A 19,107-nucleotide genomic window follows, 5' to 3' on the forward strand; every position below is an offset into this window, starting at 1 on the left:
ATATTATTTCCTATCCATTGTTTTACCTCTTGGATTTGCAATAGCAAATATTTTTTAGTTTGTTTCATAATGAGGGGTATCACCAATTTAAAAGAAAATGCAAATTTATTAGCTCAAATTCAACCATTTTCATTCAAATGAGGAAATGAAGTAAATTGGGAAAGTGGGTTATGATTTAACTGATATTCTCTAGGAATTTCCATGTACTGGGACATAGAAAGTATCTTTATAAATGATCTCTTTAAGAGAATAACAGGTAGGATTATTCTAAAGCATTTGTATTAACAAAACAATTAGATTTACTATTGAATAGAATAATAGATAATCATTAATGGTTGGAGAACTATTTTCCTTCTCCCATTGTACCGTGTGTCTGCATGCGTAGAGTGATAAAAGGGGGTGATAATATTTGGAATATCAGTGATTCGCATGTATTGAGTAATGATCTATTTCAGGCACTGTGAATTCTTTACATGCTTCATCTAGTGTAAATCTCAGATAAGGTCTTTTTCCGGTTGATATCACTGTTTCCTTCTACCTAAGAAAAACAAAACACAAACTATGGAGTGTAGTAAAGTCAGCCTTAGACCACAAGCCACTGGAAGGCAGAGCGGGATTAGAATCCAGTGCAGCCTAGCAACCAAAGGGTAGGAGCTTGGCCACAGCACCACGATCCTTCTCAGCTCTGCCGAACCTCTTTGGGGCAGCGAAGGGATGTTCTTGACTTCCTGCCAGAGGACAGGAGGTTGCTTACTCTGGGCACAGCCGTGGGTAGAGAGGCAGCGGAGAGATCATGCCCAGGGAGCACTGAGGGGTGCCTTAGTCTTCTGAGGGTGACCCCCACTTGGTGCCAGGAGGGATAAAGGTTCTGGCTGTGTGGCCAACAGTGCTGGCAAGTCAGTGGAGAGAATTAGGGAGTCTCAGTGTGCTTCCAGGGGACAATGAGTGTTTGGGACAGCTGGGACTCCACCACTGCCCTGTGGGGGCTTGGCCAGAGCCCACTCCTGTGGTGTTGGGCCTTTCCCTCTGCTCGGAGAGCAGGCTGCCTGGAACTGGTTCTGCAGGAGATGAGGTACCATTGGCAGTCCTAGGGGCTGGCATGTCTAGCTGGGTGCTACTCTGGCCACCACAGGGGACGGACTGGGGAGAAAACAGAGATTGGGCAGGAGTTCATCTACTGTGCTGACTTCACTTCATGTGAATCACAACGATCCAGACCAGAGGTGGACGGAGAAAGGCAGCCAGAGCTGAGGGGTGCTTGAGCTTCTAAATGAAGTCGAGTGACTCCCAACTAAAGTCATGTAGAGAATAAACTCCAAGTGTCCAGGGGCTCATGGTAGGCTCTCAAGTGTTGGTCCGTTTCTCCACCTTCACCCCGATCTCCAGCTGCAGGCTGGGTTCCTCCCCGGGCACCTCTGGCTTTTCCACTCAGCATCGTGCACAGACTGCTTCCCATAGCCAGCCTCACCTTTTCCTCCTACATCCCATAGTTAGAATTCTACTCACCCCTCCAAGAGCAGCTGAAATCACACCTCCTTTGGGAAGTTATTCTCATCTTCTTGTTTTACATGAGGAAAAAAGGACTTTTAGTATGTCATTCTCATGGTTTCGAACACTGTACTTCAAAATCCAAATCTCTTCTTATTCTTCCATGGCTTAAAGCATTTACTAGTTCCCCTCTTCCTAGAGGGTAAAGTAGAGCTTTACTCCATATGAAAACCAGCCTCACATAAAATAGGAAATACTTGGATAATAGAGTATTCCTCAGAGTATTCTAAAAAATAAATACCAGTTTAATTGAGTAGAGACACATTGAAATATAGTGTTTAGGGCATCAAACCGTAGAGATTTCTGCTAAAAGGTTTTTATTTATTTAGAAGCTTAAAGTTGAAGAATATGGACGATTATTTAAACTAAACAGACCATCCTGTGACACTAAGAAAAACACATTACATCACACCAAATCACCCAGGAGAATCTAACATTTTTTAGGGCATATATGGAAAATCTGGCAAGTGGGAAGAGTGGGAGGTCATGGGAGCTATTTACAGTTGGTGGGTGTTTTCAGGGAAAGAAAAAAAATAGTCTTTATTAGCAGCAAAACAGCAAGTGAATGAGTTTCATAATTATATCCAGTTTTTATATAAAATAAACACATTTTCTTGAGCTGATCAAGATTTGTTTTCCTTCTATTCAGAAAATGTTTCCCTGGCTCAAATGAGAATTTTATTTTATTTTTCTCCTAGAGTAATGGTAGAAAATAGCAGCCCAACACGGACTGGCGTGTTCTGCATACCTTCCAGTCAATCCTGTTTCTCTCGCCAAGCTGTTACTTTGTGAAGTGATTTCTCATTATTTATGTAAATTGGTTTTAAATGAGAATGTTTAACTAAAAGATCTGATCGCAATATCATGACAGCTGTTATAAATAGGGGTGTCCAGGCTGTGTATTTTTCTTTCTTCTGATTTGTTTACTCTTCAGATTTGGTATTGTATTTTTAATATCTTCCTGAAAGGCAAGTGTGTGCTTGAAGTTTTCATGAAATCATTTGGGCTAAGAATTCGGGCAAAATGATGGAAAGGAACATTGAACTATAGATTTGGAGACCTGCATTCAGATTCTGACTCTCAACATTAATGGAAACATTAGGCAGCCTTAACTCTCAGGGCCTGTTTCATTATTGTCACTGAGGAGTTACTAATAATCTGTATTAATTTCCTAGGGCTATAAAACGTGAGGTAAACAACTGGAATTCATTGCCTCACAGTTCTGGAGACTAGACTGAAGTCAAAGTGTTGACCTGTCAGCTCCTCCCGAGGTCTGTGAAGGAGAATCTGCCTTCTCCCTGCGTCTGTTTATGTTGTCTGCTCAGTGTGTATCTGTCTTTGTGTCCAAATTTCCCTTTTTTGAGGACACCAGTCATACTGGAAGAGGGCCCACTGTCATGAACTCTCTTTAACTTGGATATTTCTGTGAAGACCCACCCCCAATTCAGGACACATTCTGAGGCACTGAAGTTTAGGACTCCAACATTTTTTTTGGTCGGTGTGGGGGACCTGAATTAACGCACAGCAATACCCAAATTCTTTCTTCTCAGCTTCAACATTTTGTCACGGCTGTATATGTGCCAGTCTGTGACCTTAGGTTATTTTAGTGAGAGAGACACAAATGCACCTAGTTTCAGCTTGAGGGAAGGACTTTGTTAGTTCACAGAATCCAGAGAACATGAAATGACAGAGGCGCAGCCCAGGTCCTGAAGAGTTGGCAGGATTCTCTCCCTTTGTTCAGCTCTGCTTTGTGTCACCTTTACTCTATTTCTTTATAGGTTGACTTTTCACGTAGTAAAAAGCTCCACTGCTGGCATCTTACAGGTGTTTCAAGGAGGGACTGTGGAGGCAGTCCACCTTCCTTGGGGTTTGGGCAATCTTGGGGCAGGCATCTGGGGGCCCGGCTTGGATCAGCTGCCTTGGGAGAAGGGCAGCCGTGGCTCCCCCGCCAAGGTTTGGTGGGCACGGGGCGGCTGTTTCCCAGGAGAATGGTGCTTCATGCGGGAGGCAGCTCCCTAGAATTTACTTCAGGAATGTTATTTAAAAATGTGTTTCATTATCATCAGTTGTCTGTGCAGGTATGATGAGGGGCTTGTTTAGAATTCTGCTTCCTTGTACAGACAAGAGGGTTTCCACAGAGGAAAAATGTTGGCTGCAAAGGTGAAACGAGCAGGCACGAAACGGGTCTGTGTGCACGCAGAGCAGATGTCCGGCCGAGGGAAGAGCCAGCCGGGCGGAAGCTGCAATGAGTGAAAGGAGCTCAGGCACAGGGGGTGTGCGTGTGCTGCCCCATACCTGGGGCCTTGCTGTGCCTCAAGAAGGGAAGTTACCGGGCGCACGGGGCACTCAGCGACATGGTGGGGGGCCCACTGGGCTGAAGGGCACAGCACCTGATCAAAGCTCATGTCAGGGCGGCAGTGCCGCCGATGCTCATGGGACTGGACGTTGCACAATGCTGAAGAGTGTGCCCCGGCCCTCACGTCCACAGGGAACCCCTGAGCATGCCCTTATTTGGAAATGGGGTCTTTGCAACTGTAGTCAAGTTAAAACAAGGTCCTACTGGAAAAGCCTAGTCCAGTGACTGATAGGAGAAAGGCAAGGGGGATTTGGACACGTGGATACCTGGGGGGAATGCCACGGGACGACGGAGGAGGAAATCGGAGGGATGCACCCGCAAGCTGAGGCACAGGAACCATTGCTGGCAGCCACCAGAAGCCAGAAGAGGAAGGGAGGGTTCTTCCCAAGGGCCTTGGAAGGGGCACGGCCCTGCGGACACCTTGACTTTGTACAACCAGCCTCCACAACTGGAGAGAATAAATTTTTGTCATTTTAAGCTGCCCAGTTTATGGTAATTTGTTAGGACAAGATAGTTCGATTTTGAGTAAATCTGGACACAGGTATAACTTCTCAGCAGTGTGTGACTTGTTAACTTGTTTCAGAAGTAGAGAGTTAAACCACTTAATTAAAATCCAGAATCAAAGTTCTGAAGTGGAGTTTTGTGAGCGCGATGCTCTCTTTGGGACACACTCAATTAGAGTCAGGGATTTATACCTGCATGTTGTCAGAACTCCTAAACTTCCAAGGTTGAAATCAAATATACAGCTTTGAGAGGAAAACCTATGTTAAAGGCTGGATGGACTAAGAAAAATTACTCTGAGAGTCCAGCACAAGTCACTAAAGCTCATAATAAAAAGCACAAATAAATAGCACAAGCACCAATGTTCCTTCTGTCTACACCTCTTCATATTTAATTTTTTCTACAGCCTTTAGTGTTTCTTAGTTCCAGAGTATCACGTGATTTGAATGGGCAATATCATTTCCTCTACTGAAATTTTTCAGATTGCTTCTTTCAATGCCAGCGGTATTGGGCTTTCCCTAAAAAAAAAGAAAAGAAAAAAAAGAAAAAGGAAAAATCACTGTCAGGGAAGCAGATAATGGGAACCGGAATGCTATTATTAGCCAGGGCAAAGTCAGTGGGTTTGCTGGTCACATAAATGAGGGAAAAGATAGCATTCTGGGAATGGAGGAGAAATAGGAAATTGATCAGGAAGGAACATCTGGGCTGTTTTCTCATTATCTCTGTTTTCTATCCAAAATGAAAACAAAAAAAAAAAGAACCAGCCCAGAATTATGCCCATCTTTCTGTCTTCTGTCATTTGAATCCACTCACTAAAGAATAGTATTGTCTTTATTTACACTGCTTTGAGATTGCTGATAAAATCCCTAGTTCCTGTGAGAAGTAAAAAGTCAAGCCCCTTTGTGGGGATATGTTATTTGCATCACACCCTGCTTTTGCTGTGTTACAGTTTATAAAGTGAAGACAGCCCTTTCTCGAGTTCCTGCAGATTTCTTCACAGTTCGTGACAATCTAACTGTTGGTTTGCAATTTCTTTTCTAACCCCATTTGTTGGCATGTGAATATGTAGAGGTGCTGTAGTCCCAGTCCAGGTTTTGTTTTTTTGTTTTTTTTTTTGCCTGCCACCTTTCCCTTCATTTTTGTGTTTCTTTTTTATTCAGCAGCCAGTTAGGTGCACCTGTGGTTATTTTCTGCCCCTTGGCCATGGCATCCTTAATACTTAATTTCTTCAGACTCTTTCTTAATGCTTGTCAAATTCCAATTCTCTTTCTATGTCTTCTTTGTATATAAAGCTCAATCATCACTCGTTGTTTTGAAGATAATGCTGGTTGTGAGCCTGAACGACTTGAATGAACTTACAGTAAATGACCCTATCCAAATGCGCAGACTGGTATGTGCGGGCGCAGAGATAACCGGGGCGTGGAGACAGTACCAGGAAAAGCTGTCAGCTCCCCAGCAACACACCTGAAAACTGCCACAGGCGACTCCTCATAATAGAACTTTTGCAGGAAACAGTTTCTTTTCAGTGACATTGTCCAGAGCAGCCTCCCAACACTCTCCCTCCGTAGGCACTCTACCTCCAATCGAAAATTGAAATTCCAAATCGGCAGACTTAGATGCTTTTCATCAAACCACTCAATTCCATATCTCCTGAAAATTAAGGAACCAAATCTCCAGCCTGGGTAAATTCAGAGCAGCGTCCTCTAAAAGTTATCGTCACGTTCTCTTTCTTCAAAGCACACCTCTGTGCCGGATCATGTCATGAAGGACACCGTGATGGGAGGCGAGGAGTTTATGGAAATGAAGTCATATGTGTAGACTGGTTATAGGAAAAGAATCTTAGGTAAAGGCTGATAAACCCCTAGGACAGCAACTTCGATGCCACTGGTTTACCACTAGGTATGACAGAGGAATCCTGGGAGTTTCTTGTTTTTAGTCGCAAGGTCTGAGGGGCGTACTCGCTTAGTTTTCCAAATGAGTCCAGAGTTCCTGAAACACACATAATATCGTTGGGTTGGGCAAGTTCAAGAATCTTCCCCTAACAATAAAAAAATTGTGTGTGTTCAAATCTTGAAATATCTACATGGTTGGGTGGGTGAATAAAAAGAAACTGACTATCAAATGAAGAATAAATGGCGCAGTTACACAAAAATACATGAAGCAGTTGAGAGTAAGGCACAGACATAGTCACAGTGGAGGTCTGTCATCCACACAAGGTCCCTCCTCCGTGCCGCAGGTGCAGGATGGCTGCAAGCAGCTTCAGTCTAGAGTCCTTTAACTTTCTAGAAACAAGTTCCAACAATGTCTTGAGGTGATTCTTCTAAACATGCATAGTATCATGTGAATCCTTTATTCCAAGTCTTCCAATGGCTTCCTATCCCACTCTGAATAAACTAAAACTCTTATGGCGGCCTTATATCATGACTTAGAGGCTTCATGTGATCTGGCCCCATCCTATCTCTCCCTCCTACACATTTCTCCAGCTGCACTGACCTTGTTTTTCTTAAAACACACACACAAATGCTCCTGCCTCAGGACCTTTGTCCCTGCTGTGCCCTAAGTCAGAATGCTCGCTGGTAACCACACTGGCTTCTTTCTCACTTTCTGTGACTCATGCATCCAAGAGGCCTTCTCTGACTCTCTGAACTGGACTACCACCCTCAGCCTGCACTCCCGTCTTCCGCTTTACCTTCTGCGGTATTCTTCAGCACAGTCCTTTTCCCACCTGGTATGGTCCGTATATGTGGGTCTCCTTTCTTTCCTAACTAGAAGGGAAGCTACATGGAGAAAAGGCTTTGTTTTGTTGACTGCTTGATCCCTAGTGCTTAGAACGGAGTCTGGTACATACCTGGTGTGTAAACAGGGTTTTGGGGTTACTGCCATGTTTATGTGATATGGCAAAAGAGACTTTGCATCTGCAGTTAAGGTTGCCCATCATCTGGCCTTAAAATAGGGAAATTATCCTGGATTATCCAGGGGCCCCAGTGTAATCAAGAGTGGAGAAGGGGACAGAGTCAGAGAGAGAGAGAGGTGACTAGGGAAAAAAGACAGAGAGGTGCAATGTTGCTCGCTTTGAAGACGGAGGGTGGAGGCCCCCAGCCAGGAAATATGGTGGCTTCTAGAAGCTGAGAACAGCCTTCAGCTGTCAGCCAGCAAGGAAATAAGGACCACATAGAGCTACCAAGAACTGAATTCTGAATTCTGCTAACAACCTGGATGAACAAGGAAGTAGACCTTCCCTCGAGCCTCCAGAAAGGAACACAGCCCTGTGGACACCCTGATTTTGGCCCATGACTCTAAGCAGAGACCCAGTGGAGCTCACCAGACTCCTGACCCATAAAACCTATGAGGTAATAAATTTGCATTGTTTTAAGCTGCTAAATTTGTGAGAAGTTGTTAGAACAGCAATAGAAACTCATGCAAGGGCAGTCAGTATATATTTATTGACTGAGTTGGCGACCTGAGATAAGCTGGCCTGGCTGGGTTGACAGGTGCATCTGTGGCTCAGTCTCAGGGGACAGGATGGTCTAATGGCCCATGCCTGACTCAAATGTCTATTTCTGGAACTGCTTGGATGGAAAGTTCAAGAGAAGTGATTTCTTGAAGCGTGCTCAGGGCATCTTCACAGAGGGGAGGAAGTACATGTTGGGAAGAAAAATAACCCCTGGTTCCCACAGGATTCATCCTGAGAGAGATGAGTAGCTCCCGAGGACTGTGTGTCGGATCTCCATCTGTCCTGTGCATAGGGCCTCCAGCTCAGGAAATGCCATGGCTGAACTATGAAGGAGACGCTCCTGGGCTGGAGAAGCTGGGCAAAGCTTCCCCAGCAGCAGGCCTACTGGGATCCCAGGATCCTTCTGTGCATCCCAGGCATCCCTGGAACTGGGTCAGTATTTAGAAATCTAGAGTCTTCCCTCTGCCTTAGAAAGTAGAATAGGTGGGTATGAGGGCTGAGTGCCTGTATTTTAAAGTTATTCCTCAGGTGAATCTCATGCAAGTTAGTCGGGGCCAGGGGTTGGCAGGCAAAGTTCCTATGAAGGGCCGAACAGGTAAATATTTGAGGCTTTGTGGGCCATGTGGTTTCTGTAGCAAGAATATGTCTACCATTATAGAGGGAGAGCAGCCACGGACAGTCTGGATACAAAAGGACATGGCCGTGCTCCAATAAAGTTTTATTTACAAAGGCAGATAATGTGTTGGATTTGGCCCCTGGGTTGCAATTTGTGCTTTCTGGCCTAGAGCATGAGGATTGGCACAGAGAAGCAGGAACAGAGGGAAAGTAGAATTTCCAGGAAGGTCAGACACTGTCAAGTGGGCCACTAGTGCCCGATGGATAGGACATGTAGGATAAATCCATAATTTTCTCAGAGAAAATAAAAGTGCATGATAAAAAGTGTACATTTAAAAAATAAGGCAAGTGTACTATTTGCAGTCATGTGTACCTTAGTGTTATATTCTCTTTCTTCAGCTGTCATCCATAAGTTGGAGTTGAAAACCAAACCAAGCCAAAATAAAACATTGTATTTAAAAATATAACAAAGAAGTAAATCCTGTCATCTGCCACAACACAGATGAACCTAGAGGACATTATGTTCAGAGACTAAGCCTGTCACAGAAGGACACATACTGCTTTCCACTTACAGGAGGCATCTAAGATGCTCAAACTCATAAAAGCGGAGAGTCCAATTGTGGTTGCCAGGGAGATGAGGGAAATGGGGAGTTGCTCAATTGTTATGAAGTTTCAGTTACACAAGACAGAAAAGTTCTAGAAATCTGCTCTGTATACACCATAGTGCCTATAGTTAATGACACAGTATGAAGTTCTTCAAAATTTGTTAAGAGGATAGATCTCACATTAAGTGCTCTTACCACAAACAACTAAAAACCCAAGGGGCACAAAGAACTTTGGGAGGTGGTGTTACCTTGATTGTGATGATGTCACAGGTGTTTGCTTGTGTCCAAACTGATCAAACTGTACATATTAAACATGTATACTTACTTGTAAATCAGTTATACCCCAATAAATGGTTAAAAAACTTAAATAAAATTATGGCTTCGTATTTTTTAAAATTGGATACCTATATCTGCTTTGTCCTTCACAAGTTTAGAGGAGTAAAAAGTTGAGCAGAGTGAATTAAAAGATTGCACAATAAAGCAAAAATTAGAGAAGCATAAAAAAATTACCTAAAGCATGTGTTGGGTTTTGAAATTTACTATCCAGAAGAGAAACTTAAGTTAGTCGTTATTACATGGAGGAAGAACAAAATAAGAGCTGTGCATAAGGTATAGACTTATCAAATTGAATAGTTTTTTAAAAAGGTTGCTGTTGAAAAGATGTGGATTCTGTTTTATTAGAAGACTTTGGTTGGTGTTTGAGTCTTAATTCCATCATTCTAGTCCTAGTGACGTTGGGCAAGTCACTTAAATTGAGATAATGATAGTATCTAACACAGAAGCAGGCTGTGAAGAACCGAGACATTGCTTAAATAACAGTATTTTGTAAAAGATGAAAAAATAGAATAGAATATGGGTTGTTAAAATGTGACAACTCAACTCTCTAAATATGATGAGTCCTGGAACTGGTATCTTTGGAAGAGTTCTATTCTATTCTGGTAGTTCTGGGATTCATTTATATTTTCAGAAGTGCATTTTTTCCCAAACACTTTGCTATGATACATACGCATATGAAACAACATACTTTAGCATTATCTGCATACTTAAAATGGGAATATTCTCACTTCATGATTAATGTGAGGATGAGGAGCCAGCTCAAAATATTTATGGCATGTTTAAGACTGATTAATCTTATGATCTCACAAACCTGATTTGTTTCACAGTTTCTAAGCTAAAATAGGATGTACATTATTGCGCTATAAAGGTCTTGGAATGAAATTTTTTCGTATCTTCATATTTGTATATGAGCAAGCATAAGAAATGGCATTTTGCTGGCTGAGCTGCAGCTCAGACTCTGCTGTCTGTGGGCCTTGGGGGATGTGCATGGAGGGGAATGTTCAACATTTTCCCCAACAGTTTGGATATATTTATTGATCATTATGGGGCTTCCAGTTTATAACTGGCACAAGAGAATGTACTTGGCTTGGGCACAGAGACTAGGCGAGGGAGGGATAGATTCAGTGGAGAGGGTGCAATGGCATCGCAGTCTGGTCTGGCCCTTGGATTCAGGCCCATCACAAGAGTGAGGGTCTACGGCTGTTGGAACAGTATTTGAGAGAGGATTAGGGGTCTTGTGTACAAGCAAGTGACAAAGTGATACAAAGCGAAGGAAACAGTTATATCCACTACTTCCAAATGGCACTCTGCTGCTTGACGGGTCTCTAAACACCAAGTGTAAGCTAGTATACGGGTTGCAGGGACCCCCATGGCTCTTGCGGGAGGGAGAGCATAAATATGCAGTGCTTAGTGAAATCAAGATTGTGTGCTACACTATGATACACACCCCCAACCCTTGCATATAACTGGAGAATCCTACTCTAGGTGTCAGAGAAGTTGAAAGCAACTCAGTGTTCAGAACTAGGAGAACGAGGAAGCACAATGTGATGGGTCTGTGCCACGGAGTATCGGAAAGCAGCTGGAAGTAAGGTGTGGCCGTGCACATGCAACAACATGGGTAGATTTAAAAAATACAGCCCTAAATAGGAAAAAAATTAGAAGCAGAATAAAATCCATATTTACCATTCATGGGAATAAAAAACATTACATATTTTGAAGGCTAAAACATACCCACAGAAATATACTGGATAAAGGGGCTGTCATGAGGAAAAGGGGTAGAAAGTGGGAATCGTAGCTGTAAGAACCAGCATACAATGCCATCAGCTTTATGGAAAATGCTGATAAAACTGGCGTTAAAGGAATATATCTGGCTTTGGGTTTTTTGCCGTAATACAACTAAGCCCTTTATTTTAAAATGATCTATTTGTTTCATTTTGTTAATCTATATGATTTCACTATTTGCTTACCAAATCTGGATGAATCTGAAAAGGTATCAATAAGATTAATACAGCATGAGGGTAAGTATTGATCGTTATCTAATGTGGCAGCTTGATCCGATTATATAGTATTTAATAGATGACCCAGCATCTGAAAAGTGCAGTGATACATATACATAGATATATTTCTAAATTAAGACATGTCAGAAATTTGGAGAATCTTTTCAAATAGAGGTGGACTGAAGAGTTAAGAAGCATTCTGACTTCTAGGGACATCACAAGTATTTCCTTTTCATGAATTATATGCAGTGACTGGTGTTCATGCCAAAATTTGTCTCTTTTTCAGTTTCTTTTTTGCCCTCTTTGACTCTTGGAATAAGTACTGATTGGCAAAACAGAACACTTGTCCTATCTAGTTTACATAATTTGGGTTTTGTTTGTGTCAAACGAAAAGATTCTTACATATATCGGAAGTTGCCAAAAGCTGGTCCATTATTAATGTTCTGTGGTATTAGGTTTTGCTCCATTCACCTTACATACTTTACTTTTTGTGATAGGTGGAATAATGGACCCCAAAGATGCTCACATTCTATTCCCCATAACCTCTGAAGATGTTGCCTTAGATGAAAAAGGAGAATTCAGGTACTGAGAAGATGGAGTTGATGTTGCTAATCAGCTGAATTTAAGATAGGGAGGGCGTCCTGGCCTGACCAGGTGGACCCAGTGTATCATAAGGGGGCTTAAAAGGGCAAGAGGGAGGCAGAATGCAGAATCAGAGGCAGAAGTGACTATGGAAGAACAGTCCTAGGGACGCGGCGGCGCTGGCTGGGAAATGGGAGGTGGGGAACTATGAGCCAAGGAATTACGGCAGCCTCTAGAAGCTAGAAAAAGCGGGACAATCAGTCTTTAAGTAGAGCATCCAGGAAGGAATGCAGCTCATGAAATCTTGGTTTCTGCCCAGGGAGAGCGGTGTCAGATAACTAACTTACGGAACTGTAAGATAATAAAATGGTGGTGTTCTAAGCCACTGAATTTGCGGTAATTTGTTGTAGCAGTAGCAGAAAATTAATGTATGTTGTTTGTTTTCTGCTTTACAGGCATAATCATATACCTATACAATGAAATACCCTCAATTTAAGCTGATTGCACCTGCTGAGAATTTCTCTTTTTGTAGAGCCCCCTTGTTTTTAAAAGTCATTAGTTCTTGGACTCAAAAGGTAAATTTCAGACTATACTATCTGGAAAATATAGAGGACTTATTAGCCATTCCAAAATGAGGAAAAAATTCAATGTAAAATAATAATATTTCTTGGAAAGAACAAACCTCAGGCTATTCTTGATAATTAGAAAAAAAGTCTTAAAGTAGAATTAACTTTTTATTTTTAATTAATATTGCAAAGTTTTAGTCGGGGCTGAACTAAGGTTGCCCAAGATTATGTAGAAACCAAAGGGGATGGTATTTTTTTTTCTCTTGGTTAAGAAAGTTTTGGGAATGGTATTATTAGACAAATTTGTCTGTAACAGCATGTATTGATAATGAAAATTGTTATGATTATTTTTTAGAGCACAGAATATCCCGAGATGACAATGGAAGTTTCCCCAGGAATGACTCCCGTTGCAATTTTTTTTTGAAATGTACCAGTTTTTCATTTAATTGGACTGTAGATGAAATGTATTGAATGAGTTCATGTGAATTTGAAGTGTTGTGAAAATTTACATGTATTTGCATATATGTACATTTTCTCTATTCATTCCACAGAGCTTTATCTGTTCCATCTTCTGTTTTTAACAATCCAAGTAAATTGGGCTTGAAATTTACCAGATTTGTACAAGTGATGTACAAATGTGTAACTTTATTTTTTGTAACTAATCTCATCTTGTTCTCAACCCCATTCTTGCTGCAAAGCCTGACTTTGCCCATCAGAGGCATTACAGTCTCTCTCGTTTTAAACTTTAATCACTCTGAGTCCATTATTCAGTTCTTATGGAGGCGCTGTCCTCTGTTTCCACTCCTCCCATTGCATCTGGATGCAAAAGGAAACATATGTGAGGTAATGCGGAGGGTGGAGGGTGACTGGGGAGGGGCTGCTTCAATGTCTAGAGCTTCATCATTCCTAGCTGATAATTTCCTCTCCCTCAAGGCCCACCTGTCCTGTGCTTATTCAGTCTGTCCCGGTCTGAGGCTGGTGCACTAGGCGCCACACTAGCTGCCTCCCCGTGGCTGACCCAGCACCTCCGTGTTGGAAGCTGCGCTGTGCTCCTCTTGGGGGGGCAAAGGATCTCTCAGGCTCTGTCCAGAGAAGGAAGGAATAAGCTTCCTACATAGGATATACACCTACCCCCAAATGTTTCCTAGGGTATCTCTGTAGCAATTTCTCTTCTGAGGTTCAATTTCAGAGGGGAGGACGGAGAGAGGATAGTAAAGTCTCACCCCATGTATCTCTCTTTCATACTTCAGTGCCGGAACCTACAGTGGCCACAAGAAATTTCTTCCTGTGTAATCTCTCCTAATCTTTTCCTTAGCTAGTAAACTTATGTCTCTTTACTAGAAATACTGTAAAATTATGCTCAGATTTGTAAGCTTTGCTTTTAACATGAAAAGTGCTTTTTTCCCCTGCTATTTATATAATCTTCGCACCGCTCCTCAACCAAGCCAAGCTTTCAACTCATTGTCTTATAAGGGAATGTAAGGACGTCTAAGGAGCAACCCAAAGCAGAGCCAGGTTCTCCTTGTTCTAGGCTGTTTTCCAAGAGGTGGGGAATCAAGGGTGGATGTCCAAATTTTTGTACCTTCTAAAGAGTTGGAAGGAAAACATATTCTTTATCCATCTGGTACATTCTACTTCTTATATTCAAGTGTGAGGTTTTCCACATATTTCACCTACAATGTGGCTGTCTGTTAGTGGTTTTTTTTTTTTCATTACCTTCAATATAGCAGAGAAGAGAGAGAAGACTTTTGCAGGTGCCTTGTGGAGGGTAGATTGGTTCTTTTACTGTGGTGAATCTCTGGTGTCCAGGATGCCAAGATCCCAGCTGGTTTGGGGATTCCTGGAACTTGGCTTAGATGCAGGGTAGGTTGGCATGTGTCTGTCTGCCACAAGGTGGGCATCACTGGGTGAAGCTAAGTCATAAGGAAGGGACCTCTCAGGAGAAAGTGGACACAGTTTCACAAGAGGAGGAGGGCTTAGGAGTCAAAACTGTGTCATCCCCTGAGCAGGGGCAGTGGTGGATTTCGGTGGCCAATTACTGAAGGGGTGGGAATGCTCTGAGAACAGATTGCAGCAGACAGCTACATCAGCTTATGAAATACATTAATCACACTCACTGCCATAGACACCAGAGGGAGGAATCCACGGGTCAAGTGTCTCATAAAATGTTTCCACCATCCCTCAGGAAGTAGAGGAAATGGACTGTTCACCACTGGAGGGAGCAGGACCAGACACCATTTACAAGTAAGAGAGCATCAGACGCACTCTTTACAGCAGGGAGTGTTCACCTGAGGTCCTTGAATTTTTGGGGAACCCAGCGGCAGCCAGGGGTCAGTTCACCTTGACATTGCATATGAACTTGTGTGCATGCCCAGGAGAGACTGTGGTACTTCTACCCTTGTCTCAGGAGAGATTCTGGTACTTTCAGAAGTTTCTCAACAGAGTCTCTGACTCCAAAACATGAAGGGACATTAAAGGAAACTACACAAACAAGTGACTTATATGTTGGTGCATTAAAATCCTTTCTCCTTTCCTAGTGAAGGAAAGCTCATGGAGTCGATTTTCTACTCTTGCAAATCCTGTTAGTGATAAAACTCATGCCAAAACAGACACTTAAAAGAGAACAACAGAAACAGCGACACAAGAGAAGTGAAGCCTGCCTTTGGCTGCCTCTGAACACTCTCATCGGACCTTTCACTCCAAATAAATGAGGAATTAAAAATATCTTTAAGTCTCTGGGATCCCTTATAGGGATGCAGCTTTGGAAAATTCATTTGCAAGCTGAGAAGCGTATGTGGGGATGAGCGGAGCATATGACAAACGCCTTACTGTAAAGGGCAAGTCGTTGTGAGGAATTAACAACTCATCCTCAGGAGGCCTTTATTTACTCTAAAAACCTACGTGCCGTTTGCTGTTTTTAGGCTGGTAGTTGCAGGGAAATTGATTCTCCATACAGATCTCCCAGTGGTCTGAGGCGGCTCTCCTGGCCTTACCTTATGGTTTCAGTGGCTGCCCTGCAGTGGTCAGCCTCCTGGTCTCTGCACTAATCAGCGGTAACAAGCTGAAGCTCACACAATGGAGGCTGTGATTTGCCTGGACAGCGTGGAAGCAGCAGTCATGAGATGCTTCACAGAGCAGTGTTCCTGTGCTTGGTGCCGCCCTCCCATCAGGTTTCCAGGCAGCAGAGCCTGATGAAGGCACAAGGCACAGGGCAGGTGGTGCGAGTCGGGGCTCGGAGGCAGAGCTTTCTGTCCCCGCCTGAGGGGCCAGGCTTGGCTGAGGATGAGGGCTCTGGATGCCTTCTTCCACCCTAACTGACGCTGGTCCTTGATGACTGAGGCTCAGGACTGCTGGGTGCTGTAAAAGCTTCTCAGTGGGTCTCTGCTCCTCACCTCCTCCAGACCATACTCGGAGCGTCCTCTCCATAGCTGCACACGACATAAGCCCACGAAGCTGGCCATTTGCTCTCTCATATATTATCTTCTTTCTCCTGTGTTTCCATTCCTTTCTTAGATGTTATCTTTTTAGATGATGTCTCCATAAGTATGGCAGTGTACAGGCTTCCCTTGATACCCCCTCATCTTACCAGCAAAGATGTCTCGATTCTCCTTTTTTGGTCCCTAGTCCACTGCCCTTCTCTTTACGGGATTCTTCCTCATTGCAGCCCATCTATACACAACACAGGGGATGGTCCGAGGCGTGCTGGAGGCTCAGGCCTTTGTGTGGCTGCCTACGTGATCGCCTTCAGCCCAGACCCTGCTGCTGAATGCACCTGTACGTATAGCAGAAATTCCAGCACCACTTGCCTCACACGGAATTCTTCATTTTGTCCCCACACTTGCTTCTCTTTCTGCTTGAATGTTTCGTGAGTTAGTGACAACATTCTCATCAACCTACTTGCTGATGTCAAAACATGCAGAACCACACCCAGTCCTGTTTCTTTCAGTGTGATTCAGCAGCAGTTCCCTGGGAAGTCCCATTCTGTCCAAATGGTTCTGAATAGTATCTGAGGGCTGATGGCTCCCAAATGCATACCTCCAGTCTGAAGCATAGTCACAGGTAAGTCCCTATTCAACACCTCCACTTGGCCTTTTAGGAGGCAAAGCATACTTAATATATTCTATCATAATTCATCTAGCACTGCTCTTCCCCACATCTGTATAGGACACTGTCTCCCCCTCGCTGGCCAAAAAGTGAGTAGTCATACTGGGCACCTGTTCTTACTCTTCACATTCATTCCATCAGCCAATCCTATCATCAGTGCATCCTCCCCAAACCTAAATCCAACCACTGATCATCTCCCCAGCTCCTGCCCTTCTCCGAGTCATTTATTTTTACCTGCGACGGCCGACTGACTTGACCACTTGATTCCACCTGTGCCCTGCCTCACTGAAAGACACACAGGGGCTAGAGAGGGCTTTTGAAAAGGAAATAATTTACATCCCTCTCCTGTTTAAAACCCTCAAATTACTCAGCCATGGAAAAGAAGGAGGTCCTGCCTGTCAGACGCAACAACATGGGCGAACCCGGAGGACATCACGCTCAGTAGAATAAGCCAGACGCCACAGAACAAACACTGCATGATTCTGCCCACAGGAGGCATCATCTAAAAGAGTCAAATCATGGAAACAGAGTGAAGCGGTGGTTTCCAAGGGACTGGGATGGGAGGGGGAAATGGGAATTGCTGTCCAAAGGGTATGAAGTTTCAGTTCTTCAGGATGAGCAAGTTCTAGAGGTGTGCTGTAAACAGTGAACTGAAAATTTATTCAGAGGATATACCTCATGTTAAGTGTTCTTACCACAATAACCTCCACCCCAAACCCTCAAATTTCTTCTGTTTAAAAACAGGATACCAAAATAAAAAAAACAAAAAAACAAAAAACAGGTTGCAATACCAACTCGCTACCATTACTTAAAATACCCATGTCCCCGGGTGCTGTCGGCCTCATTCAGCCCTCACCTTGTGTGTGCCCATCCTCATCCCCCTTCTCTCTCACTCTTGAATAGGTTAAGCCTTTTCTGGGCTTAAGATCTGTGCATCAGCTTTCCTTGATCCCCGAATACTCTTCTCTAGATATTTGCATGACTGTCTCCTTCCCAACATTCAAATCTTGACTCAAATGTGTATTAGAAACACATGTCTGACTGACTCTTTTTAAGAGGACCCTAAAATCCTGCCTAGTTATTTACTCCATCATTATCCTACTAATTTTATTCACAGCTCTGGTTCGCATCCGAAGCAGCCTAATTCACCGATTTGTTTGTGCATTTATTATCTGCCTCTCACTAAGCTAAGCTCCACTAGGACATGGCTGTATAAGAACGGGGACCTTGCCTTCCTTCACTATTTTATTGCTGGACTCAGAACTTTGGGTGGCACATAGTAGATGCTCAGTAAATACTTACTGAATGAATTAGGAATCTTCAACCTGTTTTTTTCCTTCCTGGACTCTGAGGTACAGTCCATCAAGTAACCCTGTGTTTTCACCTCTGAAATGGGCTCACCTCTCCAGCTTCCCTAACACAAGTTAGGCCTCTCTCTCTCTCCTCTGAATTGCTGATGCAGCTTTATTTTCCTTCTCTGCGGTCATATTTTCTTTCAGCCAGTTTTTCAAAACATGCCCACAGTAATCTCTCTAAAATACAAACACGTCCGTGTCACTGGGCAGCTTAAAGCATCCGTTGACTTACGACGGCTCTCTGGATGAAGCCTGACACCCTTCGTGTGGTTGTGAGGGCCTCCGGGATCCAAGCCCTCTTCCCCCTTCTCTCCTCTCCCTTGTTCCTTGCCATCCCCTGGTCCCAAGAAAAATACTCCCTCCAGTCTCTGTAACTTGGATGGATCTGTGCTCCCCACACTTCTTTACCTGACTGGTAGTCTACCTGTACCTCAGGCCTCTCCTGACGAGTCAGTGCTAAGCTGACTATTCCTTCAGGGGGTGAACATAAAGACCTTCGTTTACTCTCAGAGCAACTGGCACATGATATCCTACTTACGTATTTGCTGGACAGTTAGGAGTTGAAAATAGAAACTCTGACATTGGACACCGTGGATTCACATGAAATTAAAGGGTAGCCCTGGCCTCATCGATCTCAACTGGAAACTCTCCAGTGGTTAGCCTTTTCCTCCCTCACCTGGTTCTCTCATTCTGTGCCTTTGAATGCCATGTGTAGGTAATGCCAACCAGCAAGTGGTTCTCTGCTCGTATCATGCTGTGCTTTGAGAATGTGTCTAGGATTATTCTCTTCCATCTGCATGTAATGCTTTTCCACATTTCTTCCCCATGCAGTGTATTATCTCCTCCACGAAGCCTTTTTACGTGTCTTGGGGAGAAGAAGTGCTGGTGTGGCCTCTGCGGGATGTGCAAATCATCTATTTAAATAACCATCTTCCTTTGTAGGCTAAACTTTTCAGAAGGAAGGATTACATCTCATTCATCTTTATAGTCTCTGTGCCAAGCACATGTTAAGAGTTCACTAAATGGCAGCTGAACAAAGAGAGGGAGAGAAATTGGAACTGGCATCTATGAAGTGCAAGATACTTTGC

General features: G+C 43.4%; 1 long non-coding RNA gene across 2 annotated transcripts in view; it reads right to left on the bottom strand.

Annotated features, from left to right (window-relative positions):
• Nucleotides 1-4,773: 4,773 nt before the first annotated feature.
• LOC140843555 (uncharacterized) overlaps nucleotides 4,774-19,107 on the bottom strand; it is a 257,008-nt gene continuing 242,674 nt past the window's right edge. For both annotated transcript variants that reach the window (XR_012121404.1, XR_012121405.1), the window contains one exon: nucleotides 4,774-4,923. This is a non-coding gene — a long non-coding RNA (uncharacterized lncRNA). The remainder of the gene's footprint in view (nucleotides 4,924-19,107) is intronic.

Source organism: Manis javanica, chromosome 9 (assembly GCF_040802235.1).
Source record: "Manis javanica isolate MJ-LG chromosome 9, MJ_LKY, whole genome shotgun sequence".
NCBI lineage: Eukaryota > Metazoa > Chordata > Mammalia > Pholidota > Manidae > Manis > Manis javanica.